Here is a 17,477-nt window from a genome sequence, read left to right on the forward strand (position 1 = left end):
CATACCAAGGCCATAGGCCATATTGTGATTTAAGAAACTGGCAAGACAGGGCTTTCAATTGACTTTCTATGATTTCTATTTACTATTTATAATGATGGAAAATAGGTTATCTTTGAGAGTTTTTATCTTGGAGAAAGTCTCACATATCAGGCATAGATGACTAAGGGTTATTAAAGGCAGATGACTTTCTAGCCTTGTTTTAGAGTTTTAATTTCTTACTTTGGAAATAAATTTGTTTCTTACAAGTCTTGTAGTAAAAATGATTCTCCAGAAAGATGTGCCCAGGATATTATCTCCTGCTGCATCCTTCCTGTGCAGAATTAAAGCTGTGTGTACTTCAATTTCAGAAATGTACAGTATGAATTACTTAGAGTTAATCTGAAAAACTAAAAGAAAAACATGGGAAGAATTAAGATATTACTGTGATGTTCCTTCAGCAAATTACTAAAAGTGGTTCCAGAGAGATATTTTAAAATGATTATTAAAAGAGTTTCTAAGGGAGCCCTATTCAGGGCAAAAAGACATTGTACATTACCTCAGTACACAAACTTTCCTAATGTTTTGGGAAGGACCAAGGGTTCTGTTTTGTCCTATTGGCCCGTGTTAACACTAAGACACCTGATTCCTGGGAACCAACCTATGTGGGAGTCACAAAAGTGGTGGATGTGGCTCCCAAAATGGCTTAAAGGGGTCCTTTCTCTGTGAGGCTGAGTTTCCTGACTGTACGAAGGAGTCAGGCCTTTCCCCTGTGACATTTTCTCCTCTTTATTACGGTGGCAGGAGCATCCCTGCGAGAGGCCTGACCCAGGTGTGTAGGCCAAGCAGCCAGCCCGGAAATCCAATGGGGTGTTCTTGGGGTGCAGAGGAGGATTTGTGACAATCCAGACACAGAAAAAGGAAAAGGTGGCTTTGAAGAGACAAGTGCAAAGATACCGGAGATGGGGTATTGTCATTTTAGGCAGTGAATTGACGGTTTCGCTTACCAGGGAGCTCCCATCGTGGGCTCCCAAAAGGCCTAACAACTGCTAGGCCCACGGGCCATTAGCTCCACCTTTACGGAGAAGCTGCACTATGCATGTCAGAAGCGGCGTAGGCAGGGATGAGGGAAAGGAAAGATGTGCGCTGAGCTGAGTTGCGGGAGGGTAAACCTAACTACGTAACCCTGAGCAGGCTGTGAGAGGCTCCTTGCCCCTTGCAGATTTGTGAAAAATCAAACTTCCGCACAAGAAGCCGGCATTTCAGGTAGGGGCGATGATGTCACAATCACAGGTTGAGATCTGCTGCCCAGGCCATGCTTGCTCCCCGCAGGCAGGCGAGATTTCGGAACAGCCAGGACCTCCTCCGCAAAGGGGAACCGCTCTAGACGCGCAGAGGGGCAGAGTTGAAACGGGTGCCATCACCGTACATCCTGGGAGCTGTACTCTCTTAACCGCTCCTAGCCCCTTAGTGACAAAGCGACAGTATTATTTCGCAGGGCTGGGGGCGGGCGAAGCCTTGGGGACGCGGCGGTGCGCGCCTCGCTCGCCATGCTGGGAGTGGTAGTCTCTTTTTTTTTTTTTTTTTTTTTGAGACGGAGTCTAGCTCTGTCGCCCAGGCTGGAGTGCAGTGGCGCGATCTCGGCTTACTGCAAGCTCCGCCTCCCGGGTTCACGCCATTGTCCTGGCTCAGTCTCCCGAGTAGCTGGGACTACAGGCGCCCGCCACCACGCCAGGCTAATTTTTTTTGTATTTTTAGTAGAGACGGGGTTTCACCGTGTTAGCCACGATGGTCTCGATCTCTTAACCTCATGATCCGCCCGCCTCGGCCCCCCAAAGTGCTGGGATTACAGGCGTGAGCCACCGCGCCTGGCCTGGGAGTGGTAGTCTCTTAACCGCTCCCAGCCCCTTGTTTGCAGGACTGCAGGACTACAATCCCAGCATGCTCCGGGCTCCGGGTTGGGGCACAGCCCTCAGAAAGAGAGGCAGGGCGCTGCGCACCTCGCCGGGCATACGGGCGTTGTAGTCTCTCAACGACTCCCGGCTCTTTGGTCGCCTGGCTGCAGGACTACAATTCCAGCAGGCACCGGGCTCAGTGGGAGGGGCAGGGTGGTGTGGACCTGGCAAAGCAGTGCTGCCCGCTCACCCCCTGCTGCCTCCTTTCCATGGGGAGTGAGTTTGGAGAGGGATATGAGGGATAAATCTGGGCTGGACAGTGAGAAAAGTGTGACTCTTCTAAGTACACCTCGCTTTTGCCCAAATCTGGCAGGTCCCACCTCCGACTGAGCAGCTCGGTTTCCTCTCTTTATCCTTACCCGCTGGTCTTCCCATGACATCGCGCGGCCTCCAGCCCAGGGAGCCGCCTGCTTTCCTAAAGTACTGCGGAAACTGGCCTGATGTCTGTCTGAGACATTGTACATTGTGCCACTGGCCTCTGCTTACTCCAGGCAGAGCGCCAGTTCAGCAGCATTTGGGAGAAATTTGCTGCCTAGCCCGCCCGTATACAACTTCAACTTTCAACTTTGGGCTGTGGTTTGGTGAAAATGTCAACCTCACTGACCCCTTTTTCGTGGAAGTGGAAGTTGAGACATTAGGGACAGTAATTATTGGCTTACTGGGATCTGCTAAAAGCAGAGGAGAAAGCCCCAATATTTCCAGGCATGTGTCTGGTGGGCCATTTTCACCTACCCATTTATGGATCTAGGCCTCCAAAAATCAACCTAAAGATGATGATTGTTTTGATATTTTACACGTGTAACCATGGGCCTCATCTCACCTGAGACCTGACTGGCTAGCTCTGAAAGACATGGATGGTGACCAGCTCTCTCTGGAACAGATGGTGCTCCAGCTTTGTGGGAGCAACTTTCAAGGTGTGGATCACTTGAAGGTCATTTGAAACCTGTGAGGTTTAACATCTCTGCTTTGGATGGAAAGCTCATCACCTACAGCACTCAGGGATGTAACTAAACTTGCTGGGACTGATGTGTTGAAATTTTTTGTCTAGACAGTGGAAACATCCAGGAGCACTTCTGCTTCCATGTAGCCTCTTAATAATTGATGTCCCTAAAATCCTATGTCCTCAGAAACAGATACTTTCAGCTGAATGCAGTGGCTCAGGCCTGTAATCCCAGCACTTCGGGAGGCCAAGGTGGGTGGATCACCTGAGGCCGGGAGTTCGAGACCAGCTTGGCCAACATGGTGAAATCCTGTCTCTACTATAAATACAAAAATGAGCTGGGCATGGTGGCATGTGCCCGTAATCTCAGCTACATAGGAGGCTGAGGCAGAAGAGTTGCTTGAACCTGGGAGGCAGAGGTTGCAGTGAGCAGAGATTGCACCACTGCACTCCAGCCTGGGCGACAGAGGAAGAAAAAAAAAAAGGAAGGAAGAAAGTTACTTTCACAAATTTGGTACCAGCTTTCTTGTTTTTATATCTAATCTGTAAAAATCTGGGTGTTAATCTACATGAAAGTAATAGTTCATTCATGTCACACTTCCAATAGTTTCTCATTTGTGATTTCTGAATGTGGTACACTATCAAAAAAGGGAAAACATGATTGTGACCATTGAACTCTATTACTGTACTTGTGAAGCTTATGAAGAATTTACCACTTCAGGATTAATTACACCTGGGTTCATCGGTGCCTTTGTAAAGAAAGGAAGAGAAACCATGGGTCACCTATGCAAGTGGCAAGATGAGGAAGTATAGGGAGACGACAGCAGAATACTAGGGCTTTGCCCTGTCTGTTTGTTTGGTTTTTGAGATGGAGTCTCGCTTTGTCGTCCAGGCTGGAATGCAGTGGTGCAATCTTGGCTTTCTGCAACCTCTGTCTCCTGGGTTCAAGTGATTCTCCTGCCTTAGCCTCCCGAGTAGCTGGGATTACAGGTGCCCACCACCACACCTGGCTAATTTTTATATATTTAGTAGAGACAGGGTTTCACCATGTTGGCCAGGCTGGTCTCAAACTCCTGACCTCAGATGATCCACCCGCCTCAGCCTCCCAAAGTGCTGGGATTACAGGCGTGAGCCACCACCCCCGGCAGGCTCTGCTCTTTTTAACAGTAGGGCCTCTAGGGACAGTCTGTGTGGTAAAGTGCATGCATCCCTCCCCAGTCCCTCAGTATTCTCACCCTAGTCCCTGTTCCCTCTTTAGGTAATGGTGTCTGATTACCCTTGCCCACAAGTGTCAAAAGGGAATGTTGTAATGTAAGCCTATCCATCATTTTAAAATGAGGATTAATGGAGAGGAGAGTCTTCGGACCTGTGTTTAGAAGCACTGATGTTTAGTGTGTGCTGTCTCATGGCAGCTATCTGAGAAAATTGGTCCTGATGCAGCCACAGCTGCTATGCATAGAGCAGAAGCTCCTTGCAATTTGGTGTCTTCTGGTTAGATTTTGTGGCTCTGACTCTCCTCTGCTCACCCACTCCTGGTAGTATCTGCCGGCTTGCCTGGTTTGTTCCACTTCTTTCCTGTTAGCCTGTTGTGTAACTGTATTTCACAGGGTCTTTAGGGATTCTAACCTCACCAGACTAGTCACTGGACACTGGCCATGTGCTTATCTTGCTGGAGCCCCTATGCTCATTCTTTCCAGTGGAGCTATGAAGAATTCAACTTACTTGTCAGTCTTCTCATTTGGGTATTGGTGGACTGTTTAGGAAGCAGGGAATCTTGTCTTTGGTCTCATTATTATTTCTTTTGTGTATTTCAAAGTCTGATAACTTTTTTTTTTGGGGATAAAGTCTTGCTCTGTTGCCCAGACTGGAGTACAGTGGCAGGATCTCGGCTCACTGCAACCTCTGCCTCCCAGGTTCAAGTGATACTCCTGCCTCAGCCTCCCAGAGTAGCTAGGACTACAGGTGCCCACCACCACCATGCCCGGATAATTTTTGTATTTTTGGTAGAAATGGGGTTTCCCCATTTTGGCCAGGCTGGTCTCAAACTCTTGACCTCAGGTGATCCACCCATTTCAGCCTCCCGAAGTGCTAGGATTAAAGGCATGAGCCACCGTGCCTGGCATCTGATACTATTTTATTAGTAATGTGGACACTTGCAGTAACAGCCACTTTTAAATACTAGTGAATTTAGGCTGGGCATGATGGCCCATGCCTGTGCCACTTCACTCCAGCCTGGGCGACAGAGCGAGACTCTGTCTGAAAGAAGAAAAAAAAAGATAGTGAATTTAACTCTGGCAACAACTTGATGAAGTAGGCATGGATCCCCATTTTACAGGTGAGGAAACTGACACCCAGAGTGGTTGAGTCATTTCATTAACACCAAACAAGTTTTTGGTGCATTTCAAATTGTAACCTAGAAATCTTCCTCTAGGATATCTAAGCCTATCTAATATTCTACTTTGTTTCTCACTGCCAGAGTCCCCAAAAGTACAAATCTCATTCTGACTCCATTTTTTACTTGTTGATACAAAACTGGCAAAAAATAGCCTCATGGTGAGGGAGAAAACTAGCTGGAGTGGGGCCTTCCCTTTTCTATTTCTTACCTGTTGCGGGAAGTCAGGGACCCTGAACGGAGGGAACTGCTGAAGCCGTAGCAGAAGAACATAAATTGTGAAGATTTCATGGACATTTATTAGTTCCTCTAATTAATACTTTTATAATTTCTTATGCCTGTCTTTACCGCAATCTCTGAACATAAATTATGAATATTTTATGGACATTTATCACTTCCCCAATCAATACTCTTATAATTTCCTATGCCCGTCTTTAATCTCTTAATCCCATCATCTTCGTAAGCTGAGGATGCATGCCGCCTCAGGACGCTGTGATGATTGTGTTATCTGTACAAATTGTTTGTAAAACGTGTGTTTGAACAGTATGAAATCTGGGCACCTTGAAAAATAACAGGATAACAGCAATTTTCAAGGAAGAAGAGAGATAACCATAAGGTCTGACTGCCTGCAGGACCAGGCAGAACAGAGTCATATTTCTCTTCTTGCAGAAAGTGAATAGGAGAAATATTGCTGAATTCTTTTGCCAGCAAGGAATAGCCCTGGGAAAAGAATGCATTCCCAGGGGGGAGGTCTCTAAAATGGCCGCTCTGGGAGTGTCTGTCTTATATGGTTGAAGATAAGGGATGAAATATGCCCTGGTCTCCTGCAGTGCCCTCAGGCTTGCTAGGATTAGGAAATTCCAGCCTGGCAGATTCTAGTCAGACTGGTTGTCTGCTCTGGAACCCTGCTTCCTGTTAAGATGTTTATCAAGACAATGCATGCCCAGTGGGACATGGAACCTCATTGGTAATTCTAATTTCACCCTGGCCTTGTGATCTCGCTCTGCCCTTCTGCCCTTGTAATCTTTTATTGCCCCTTGAAGCATGTGATCTTTGTGATTTACTCCCTGTTTGTACCCCCCTCCCCTTTTGAAATCCCTAATAAAAACTTGCTGGTTTTGTGGTTCAGGGGGCATCACAGAACCTGCTGACATGTGATATCACCCCTGGAGGCCCAGCTGTAAAATTTCTCTCTTTTGTACTCTTTCTCTTTATTTCTCAGACCAGCCCTCACTTAGGGAAAATAGAGAAGAACCTACATTGAAATATTGGGGGCTGGTTCCCTTGATACTTACCCTTGATAATTGTTAGTTTTTTTGAGTGTGCTCGAGCACTGGTGGAGCTGGCCAGTCCTCATCTGAAAAGTATATTATGTAAAGTTAATCCATTTACTTTTTGCAGGTGTGATTTTTATATCCTTTTTTTTTTTTTTTTTTTTGGAGGTGGATGCAGTCTTGCTCTTGTTGCCAAGGCTGGAATGCAATGCAATGCCGAGATCTTGGCTCACTGCAACCTCTGCCTCCCAGGTTCAAGAGATTCTCCTGTCTCAGCCTCCCAGGTAGCTGGGATTACAGGCACCTGCCACCATGCCCAGCCAATTTTTTGTATTTTTAGTAGAGACAGGATTTCATTATGTTGGCCAGGCTGGTCTCGAACTCCTGACCTCAGGTGATTCACCCATCTCAGTCCCCCAAAATGCTGGGGTTACAGGCATGAGCCAGCGTGCCCAGCCTTATCCTAGTTATTTTTCTGGGTTTTCTTTTACAAGTTCCTGCTGTACGTTAAAATACAATGCAAATATTGATGAAAATAAAACTTTTTCCCTCCTACTAAATGGTAAAAACACTTTTTTTTTTTTTTTTTGAGACAGAGTCTTGCTCTTGTTGCCCAGGCTGGAGTGCAATGGCATGACTGTGGCTCACTGCAACCACTGCCTCCCAGGTTCAAGCAATTCTCCTGCCTCAGCCTCCAGAGTAGCTGGGACTACAGGCATCCGCCACCACGCCTGGCTAATTTTTTGTATTTTTAGTAGAGACAGGGTTTCACCATATTATCCAGGCTGGTCTTGAACTCCTGACCTCAGGCGATCCACCTTCCTCAGCTCTGAGCCACCACACCCAGCCGAGGTGGGTGAATTTCTGGGTTTTCTTATAAAATGTCACAGGAGATTATGACACAAATATTTTATAAAGCCTTTGGGTGGTATGAGCTGTGTCATAACACAGTCCAACAAGCAGGTGAGATTGTGACTCTCATAGGCACATCCAGCCAACAATGGTATTATCATTCTTAAACCTAGACACAACCCACTGGTGAGGTTATAAATCTCACATATGGATGCAGACCACAGTTGGAATCGTGACTGTCATATGTGGATTTGGCCACAGGTCAAATGGGAAGTCATTTCTTGACTAACTCACAGGCACAGTGTTGTCTCTTATACTTGGACCAAGCTAGTAGAAGAGATGTTGACTCTCATTGTTAGGCTTAGGAAATGGGGATGGTTCTGGGTTTTTCTACTTGCACAAAGGTCACAAAAATCACAACACTCATGCATACAGCATAATGCCCTATGGTGGTACAGAGGGTGTCAACACAGCCCAATACAAAGTTGAGACTTATTCTCATACGCACAGCCAGCTGACAGAATTGTCACCCACACACATGGACAGATCCCACTAGTGAGGTCCTGACTTTGCCTTGTGGACAGGGTTCACAGTTGGAATTCTGACTGTCATATGCAGATCTGACCACAAGTAAGATTGTGACTCATTTCTGGACCCAGCTCACAAACATGGTGATAACTCTCATACCTGGACCCAGGCAATAGAAAATGTGTTAACTTCTACCTGGGCTTAGGGTAACAGGTAAGATCTTAGAGCCATACGAACAAAGTTCACAGAGCAGAATTCCACTCTCGAGCATATTATGTGAAGATCTCAGATGGTACAGAGAGTGTCATAACAGAGCCAGAAATATAGAGAAAATTGTGAATCTCATATGCATACCCAGCCAACAGTAAGGATGGTCACTCTCCCATATAGACACAGCTCACTGTTGAGATTCTGAATCTCACACCCAGAGGCAATGAAAAGTTTAAAGTTTGACTCACATACATGCATGTGGTCAACAGGTAGGATAGTGACTCTGAGACCAAGATTCAGCACCCTGGTGAGGCTGTGCCTATCTTATGTGGACTCTCTGTTTGCAGGTGGAGATGAAGCTCTCATGGACGGATCCTGTCCAATGTTAAGACTGTGTCTCATGTATCTGGATGCAACTCACCAGAGGTGTTGACTGTCAGACCTAAAGCTGGGAAATATGTAGAACTGTGAAATTTATTCCTGGTCCTTCCCACAGGTGTGATTGTGGCGCATACTTTCACACAGCACCTAATTTATTTTACTAATTCACTTGGGCCCAGCCAACAGTTGGGACTGTGACATATACCTGGATCAAGTACCTAGGTGATGTAACTCTCCAGCCTGGGCCTTTCCACAGGGTGCATTGTGACATATCTTTGGACTTATCACCTATGTGATGTGACTCTACTTTCTTGCCTTGTCTTGGCCTCCATTGAGAATTGTGACATATTGCTGGGCCCAGTACCTAAGTTATGTGACTCTTCTTCACTGCTTGTGCACTTAGAAGGGATTGTGACATATTGCTGGGCCAAGAACCTAGGTGGTATTACTCTCCTGTCTTCAGGGGAAATTGTGACATGACTCTGGGAAATTTTCCATGCCTTCAGGGGAAATTGTGATGTGACTTTGGATTTATTACCTAGATGATGTGAGTCTCATCTCCTGTGTGGGCAAGCCCAAAGTGGTCATTGTGACCTATCTCTGGGGACATCACAGAAGTGGTATGGCTTTTCTCTCATTTCAGGACCCTGGTCTCAGTAGGTAGGGACTGTGACTTATCACTAGGCCCATAACCTAGGTAATGTGACTCTCCTTTTCTTCCTGTGTCCTGTCCCAGTGAAGATTATGACAAATTTCTGGGCCAATCAGGTATGTGGTATGACTCTGTGCTCTTTCCTGGGCCCCGCTAGCAGGGAGCATTGTGACATATTGCCAGGCTCAGCACCTAGGTAATGTAACTCTTCTTGCAGCCTGGGTTCTACTTACAGAAGGGATTGTGACATATTGCTCAACCAAGAACTCAGATGATGTGACTCTCCTGCCTGTGCCCTGCGTGCAGTGGGCATTATGACATATCACTGGGTCTAGCACCCAGGTGATGTGACTCTCCTGCCTTGTTCCTGCCCAAATGTAAAATTGTGGCATATACCTGGTTCCAGCTCAGAGGCACAAGAATGACTCTCTTACCTGGACACAGCCAGTGGGAGATATCTTGATTTCTGTAGCCAGGCTTAGGCCACAGGTAATGTCCTGGGTCTCTTACATGTATAAAGTTCACAGAACATTACAACACTCAGGACTATCATAGGAAGCCCTAGAATGATACAGAGAGTTTCTAACAGGGCCTAGCTAACAGCTGAGATTGTGACTCTTGTATGCAGACCCAGCCGACAGGCTCTTCTTTCTTACACATAAACAGAGCCTACAAGTGAGGCACTTAATCTCACACGTAAAAACAGTTGCAAGTTGGATTTGTTACTCTCATATGTGGATCTGGTTTCCAGGTGGTTTGGTGACTCTCGAACTATGACTCAGCAGACCTGTGAGGCTGTGAGTTCCCTATCGGAATACAATCTGCAAGTGAGATGGGGGCTGTTGTGCATGGATTTGTGCATTGTTGAGACTGTAACTCCTTTACCTGAACCCCACTCACAGGAGGGGTTGCCTCTCATACACGAAGCCAGGACTTGTGTGAAACTGTGAAACTCATTTCTATACATTCCCAAGTGTGTGATTGGGAAATATACCTTTGCCCAGAACCTGAGTGATCTGACTCTTTCCTAGGCCCAGCTCACAGATAAAATTGTGACATATACCTGACCACCCACCTAAGTAATGTGAAACTCCTTCCTGGGCCCTGCCTGCCAAGGGCATTTTTACATTTCAGTGTGACCAGCAGCCACCCAGGTGCTGTGACTCCCCTGCCTGGTCCCTGCCTACAAAGAGCATCGTGACTTACCTCTGGGTTCATTACATAGATGATGTGACTTCATTCTACTGCCTTGGCTCTGTGCTTAGAGTGCACTGTGACATTTAGCTGGGTACTGCACCCACGTAATGTGACTCTCCTGACTGAGTGCTTCCTACAGGAAGCGTTGGGACCTATCACTCAGCCCAGCACCTAGATGATGGGATTCCCCTCTCTTGCCTGGTTCCTGCCCACTGGAGAGATTGTGACTCATTGCTGAGCCCAGCGCCAAGGTGATGTCACTCTCTTGCCTTGGCTGTGCCCATGGGGACCACTGTGACACCTGTCTAGGCTAATTACTTAGGTGAAGTGAGTCTCCTTTCCTGCCTAAGCTCTGTCTAGAGGACGGATTTTGATATATCACTGGGCCCAGCAGCCAGGTGATGTGACTCTTCTGCCAGGGTCCTGCCTACAAGGGGGATTGTGACATGTCTCTGGACCAGCACCCAAGTGATGTGTCTTTTCTGGCCTCTCCCTCCCCACAGGTTGTATTGTGCCATATACCTGGGACCAAATTACAAGCACAATGATGAATCTTTTACCTGGAGTCAAGATATGTGCAGGATGGTGAAACTTGTCACTGGACCTTTCCACAGTGTTATTGTCACATATACCTTTGTCCAACATGTGAGTGATTTGACTCTGCAGACTGGGTCCAGTTCACAAATAAAATTGTGCCATATGCCTGGGCCAAGAGCCTAATAGGTGTGACTCATGTGCCTGGGCCCTGCTCTCAGAAAGATAGTGACATTACACTGCACCCAGCACCTAAGAGGTGTGATTCTCTTCTTCTACATGGGGCCGGCCCACAGCAAGACTTGTGACATATCAATGGGTGATGTGACTATCATTTTTCTTCCTGGGCCCTGCCCACATGGATAATTGTAATATATCACTGGCCCCAACTATTAGGTGATGTGACTCTCTTGTCTGGGATTTGTCAACAAAGGACATTGTGATATATTTCCTTTTTATTTTCCTAGATGGAGTCTTGCTCTGTTGCCCAGGCTGGAATGCAATGATGCAATCTCAGCTCACTGCAACCTCCGTCTCCCAGGTTCAAGTGATTCTCCTGCCTCAGCCTCCCAAGTAGCTGGGACTACAGGTATGCACCACCACGCCCAGCTAATTTTTTTGTATTTTTAGTAGAGACGGGGTTTCACCATGTTGTCCAGGCTGGTCTTGAACTCCTGACCTCAATTATCCGCCATCTTCAGCCTCCCAAAGTGCTGGGATTACAGGTGTGAGCCCCCGTGCCTGGTGTGACATATTTCTAAGTTCAGCGCCCAAGTGCTGTGACTTTCCTGACTGGGCCCTCCCCACGAGGAGAATTGTGACATATCCCTGGGCCCAGTCCTTAGGCCACATGACCCTCCTTTTTATTTTACCTGGGCCCGGCCCACAAAAGTAATTGTGACATATCACTGGGCCCAGCATCCAAGAAATATTATTATGCTGCCTAGGCCCTGCCAACAGAAATATCCCTGCTTTTTTCATATCCCTGCTTCAGCACCAAGTGATGTAACATGTTTTCTGGTTCACACCCACAGATGTGATTTTGACATATACCTTTTCCTAGCACCTGAGCAATTTGCCTCTTTAGCCTGGGTTAATACCACAAGTAGAATTGTGACATATACCTGGCACAGGCACCTAGGTGATGTAACTCTTGCCTTGGTGCTGTCCTCAGAGGGGATTGTAATATATCACTGGGCCCAGCACCTGGTGGTGTGGCTCATGTCGTTTTCCCTGGGCCCTGCCCCAGTGGGGATTGTAAATATCCCTGGGCCCTGTATCCATGTGATGTGACTCTCTTGCCTGGGCGCTGCCCACAGAGGCACTGTGACATCTCTGGGCCCATCCCTTAGGTGGTGTAATTCTCCTTTTGTGCCCAGGTGCTGCCTTCAGGAGGGATTGTGACATATGCCTGGACCAAACACCCGGATGATGTGACACTCCTGCATGAGCCCTGCCCTAAGGGGATATTTTTACATGTTGCTGAACTCAGCCTCTAGGTGATGTGACTCTACTCTTCTGCCTGGGCCCGGCCCACAGAGGGCATTGGAACATTTCACTTGGCTCAGCACCAAGAAGATGTTACTCTCCTACCTGGACCTCTCCCACAGGGGACACCTAGATGATGCGATTTTTCTTCCTGTTTCCTGCCCAGACTTCAAATGGTGATGTATATCTGGGCCCAAAACACAGGTAAGGTAATAACTCTCATAGCTGGACCAAGACAATAGAGAGATTTTGACTTTTGTAGCTAGGCTGAGAACAATGGGTACATATTCCTGGCCCAGCTCCCAGGTGATATGACCCTCTTACCTGGTTAGTGCTCACAGGTGTGATTGTTACCTATGTTTGGACTCAGTTCATTGTGAGCATTGTGATGACTCATACCTGGAACTAGCCACAAAATATATGTTGACTCTTACATCTCAAAATAGAAAACTCAACCCACAAGATGTGTTGACTCTTACACCTTTTGCTGGAAAATGTCCAGGATTGTGAATTTCTGCTATTGACTGGGTCCAGGTATGAGTTTCATTGCTGTGCCTGAGCTGAGTTCAAAATGAGTCACTATCTCACCTGGGGCTGCATCTACATATGACGGTCACAATTCCAAGTCTGGATTGCATTTGTGTGTCAGACTTAGGACCTCACCAGTAAGCACTGTCTATGTGTGAGGGTGACAATTCTATCAGCTGGATGTGCATATGAGAGTCACAATGTCACCTTTGTTCTTGGTCCTGTTATGACATTGTATCACTTGAGGGCTTTATCCAGACCCAGGACCTTGCCTGTTGCCCTAAGCCTAGATATCAGAGTCAAAATCTGTTCTCTTAGCTGGATCCAGGTATGAGAGTCAACATCTCACCAGTGAGCTGTGATCATGTATATGTCACAGTTTCACCTGTGGGCAGGAGCCAGACATGAGAGTCTTATCACCTGGGTGCTGGGTAAGTGATACGTCACAATTCTTACTTTGGGCAGGGTCCAGGCAACAGAGGAGAGACACATCACCTATATGATTGGCCCAGCGATGGGTGAAAATCCTCTCTGAGAGCAGGGCCCATTCAGGAGAGTCATATCACCTAGCTGCTTGGCCAAGTGAGATATCACAATGCACCCTTTGCACAGGGCCAATACAGGACAGTTCCATGACCAGGGAGCTGGTTCCAGCTATATGTCACAATTCCTTTTGTGGAAAGTGTCCAGGTAGAAAAGCAGAGTCACATCACCTAGCCAATGGGCCCAGAGAGATGCCACAATGCCATTTGTAGGCTGGGCCCTGGGAGAAGAATAACATCACCCAGTTCTGGGCCCAGCAATATGTTGTGATCCCAACTGGAAAAAGGTTCCAGACAAGAGAGGAGAATCACATCATCATGATGATAAGCCAAGAGATATTTCACAATCCCCCGCATGCACATGTCCCAGGCAGAAGACCTGAATTACCTTTTTACTTAGGCCAGTAATGTCACAGTGCTTCTTCAGGGCAGGGCACAAACAAGATAGGACAGTCACATCATTAAGTGCTAGACTTAATGCTAGATATGTCATAACCTGACTTGTGGGCAGGGTCCAGGAAGGGGAGAAGATTTATGTCACCTAGGTGCTCAGTAAAGAGATATATTACAATTACAATTCCTTTAAGAGAAGTGGCCAGGCAAAATAGTCACATCACCTAGGTGCTTGGCCCAGATATAAGTCACAAGGTATCTGTGTGCTGTGCCCAGAAGGACTATCAAATTATGAAGATTCTAGGTAGAAGTGCATGTCACAATGACACCTGCAGGAAGGCCCAGGAATGAGACTCCCAATTCCACACATTTTCCCACTCCAGATGTAAGAGTCAACAACTCCTGAGACTTAGGCCCAAGTACATGAGTCACAATCTCAACAGTGGATTGCATCCCGCCATGAGAGCCCCAATCCCTTCTCCAAGCTGTGTTCCAGTAGAGGAGTCACAACATCAATGGTGTGCTGAATCCTGGTTGGAGAGTTCCCACTTCACCTGTGGACTGAATCCATATATGAGAGTCTGAATTCCAGCTCTCAACTGCCCCTGGGTGTGAGATTCAGGACCTCAGTTGTGAGCTGTGTACATATGGACATGTGACAATTTCTACTTTTGGCTGTGTGTTCATACAAGACTCTCAATCTCACCTGTGTTCTGGGCCCTGTATGAGACTCTCTGTACCACCCATGGGGTTTATTCAATATGCACGGGTGTCATAATTCTCTGTGATTTTCATACAAGTAGAAGACCCAGGACCTTACCCATGGCCCTAGGCCTATCTATGAGAATCAACATTTTTCCTCACATTTTTAATTTTAACAAATAAGTTATTCTCCTCTCAGTTCAGATTCATCAGGAAATTGAATCATATTCAGAAGAATTAAAACTGAAAGACTAATATGTTTGCTAAAGCAACGCAGATTGTCATACTAATAAACCCTACAATTTCAAAGGCTTAGCAAAATAATACATTTTCTGCTTACATCACCATCCCCTTTGGCTTATTTCTGGTTAAGAGAACTTTTTTTGTGATTATTCGGAGATTAGATTTTTTTTTTAATTTTCTATCTGCATTCTCTCTTCAGCCAATAGATGAAAAAAGATGCAAAGAAGACACATTTGCCTTTTATGCACACATCACTTCCAGTCACTATGTTGAGCAGAGTCAGTGTGAGGACAATTGAGAATAGCAGTTTTCTGGCAGGACAGCCACTTCTCAGCAAAAGATGACACAATAAAAGTATAAATCTTTCATGGAAGGCTAACATATTTTCAACAAATTAAGCATATGCATGAATAAAATTCTTCTGGTAAAATAAAGATTCATTTTGTTGATTCCTATGGAGCTCAGGTAATATTGGATAAAAAGCAAAAAAATTATTTGAAATAGTAATATTATGAATGAAGTTATTCTGTCAATAGAAGTAAAAATATTTTTATCTCATACTAGTCAGCTTATCTATAGTTGTACAACATCAAATGCTACTTTTTATTCACAATTGTACTTCATATAATTATTCCATGTATATCACCCTTCTTCACTGTTTCAATGCCTTCTGCACTTCACATCAGTGAAAAACAGGCCAGCTGATGCCAGAAAATGGGTGTTTTGCTAGTGCTACTTTAAGAGTAATGATGAAGAGCACGTGTCTGAATTGTTCCCATGTGGCAAACACTGTGATTTGGCCCAAAGTACACACATTTCTCATTTACCTCTAAATTTACTGATGAAATAAAATTCTTAGCTAATATCATCTCATTCAAATATGTTTTATGAAATTTGGTTGACATTTCAGTGTCTCTGGCTTAAATGGAATATTGAAAATTTTCATGAATCCAAATAGAGTGTTACACATGAGCAATCTTTTACTAAAAGCCTTTCTGAGGCACAGTAAGATTCATAAAATTCCTTTATAATATAGAAGAAATGTGTTAACTATGTTTCCAGTAATCAACTCCAAACACTGAGCATCTCAGTTCCCAGTATTCACCCTGAGACATTCAGGAAAAATTGGTATCTCTGTAAGGAGACAGAAAAAGATGTTTGGGGGAGGGTCACAACATTGCACATAAATGCTTTCTACAAGCACCTGTTAGGATCTTAATCTAATTGGTCTATCATTTGCATGGCTAGACAGTTACTGAATGTAGTCATACTATTTTGTTTTTTGCAACCAATGACATCTGTTACCTATAACTTTCATATAATAACTTGCTCAGCTGAAACATGAATCTTTTGTTAATTTACCCTAAATTGAGAGACTAGATTTGCAATTTCCAATCTTTCAATGTTAAAGCAAATCAGAGAAGAGTAATGTGTGTATGTGGTATGCATTTTCTTGCCTATCAAAATTCTTCTCATATTGAATTGCACACTCTAGGCAGCCACCTTAAAAATAGTCCCTCCTACTTTTTTTAGCCAGGATATTAGATTTCAAAAGGTCAAGGACTTAATAATTGGGCAAAGCCAAAACTTTGTCTTTGCTTCTTGACCATTTCAAAGAGCATGGTAATTATGCCAAACCATTGAAAGATGTGGTTCTGATGACTTTTATTTCATTTCAAATGTTTTCTCTAATTTTTAGTCTTATTGCATTAATCTAAAAGAGAAACTACCTACATAACAATTTATGCATTCAAGAAATATTCATGTTAAGGTGTTCAAAGTTTAATATTGTATTACAGAATAGTACAATTCTCTAAGATTAGAAAGTCAGATTATTATTATTAATAAATTCATTATTTTTTTAACATTTTCCAATGTTGATATTAAATAATTGGGTATGCTTTTTCAGGATAAGTTCAATTCTACGAGGGCACTCAGTGGTTTGCATGGTATTTTTGTCATGAATGTAAAACTGAGTTAACAGAATGGAGCAGAAATGCTAATTTAATCAGAATAAGAATGAATTCGCCTTGTTGGTAGACTGTTGGTAGACTATTGGTATCCCAGAGGCTGATCATTTACTTCGGCGGTGTAAACATTCCTTCCTAATGCCAGTGAGCCCTTTCAACCAAGTTGCCTTTGTTTCCCATTGATGTGGTCATGTTCTGGTCTCTGTTTTTCTTAAGCTGTCCCAGATGAGGGGTGATTATTTCTTGTATAAATGAGATCTCTTCTTTTTCCTCTGCCATGAGATCCTCCTATTCTTCCTTCTGAAAGTAACATGTTGAAGGCAAAAATAGAGACAATATACAAATATATCCCTTGCCATGTGGCCACCATAAGCAGCTTACAACCTGGCTTACCTAGAAGTTTGATTAATTTCAGGGAAGCAGGGGTGTTTTTCTATGATGTGCTCTTTTTCTTAAAAACATGTCTAATTAAGTTTAGTGTAATAAAGATAATCTCTCTTATGATAAACAGGAAGCCAATACCTTTGTAACCTAATTACATGAATAATGTCCCGCCACAGTCACACACATTTTCTCACACTCAGGAGAAAAGAATACACAGCAGGTGTTCACTGAAGTGGGAACCTGAGGGTCATCTGAGAATTCTGCCTCTCCACCTGAATAGATTTCTAAAATAGCCTTTCAGTTGCCTTTGTTGTCTAAGTAAACACATATATTATC

At 44.8% G+C, this 17,477-nt stretch overlaps 2 long non-coding RNA genes across 3 annotated transcripts; one reads left to right on the plus strand and one right to left on the minus strand.

Moving 5' to 3' along the window:
• Positions 1 to 735: 735 nt before the first annotated feature.
• Positions 736 to 10,632, minus strand: LOC129060644 (uncharacterized). The gene is made up of 4 exons (XR_008527493.1): positions 10,367 to 10,632; positions 8,380 to 8,575; positions 6,559 to 6,620; positions 736 to 1,442 (listed from the first exon to the last, which is right to left on the minus strand). It is a non-coding gene; the product is annotated as an uncharacterized LOC129060644 (long non-coding RNA).
• LOC129060643 (uncharacterized) lies at positions 9,426 to 15,208 on the plus strand. Of its 2 annotated transcripts, XR_008527491.1 has the most exons (5): positions 9,426 to 9,649; positions 10,861 to 11,002; positions 11,359 to 11,480; positions 12,271 to 12,583; positions 14,987 to 15,208. It is a non-coding gene; the product is annotated as an uncharacterized LOC129060643 (long non-coding RNA). The 2 variants fall into 2 exon arrangements; XR_008527492.1 differs by lacking the exon at positions 12,271 to 12,583.
• The last annotated feature ends 2,269 nt before the right edge of the window (positions 15,209 to 17,477 follow it).

This window comes from Pongo abelii, chromosome 6 (assembly GCF_028885655.2).
Source record: "Pongo abelii isolate AG06213 chromosome 6, NHGRI_mPonAbe1-v2.0_pri, whole genome shotgun sequence".
Lineage (NCBI taxonomy): Eukaryota > Metazoa > Chordata > Mammalia > Primates > Hominidae > Pongo > Pongo abelii.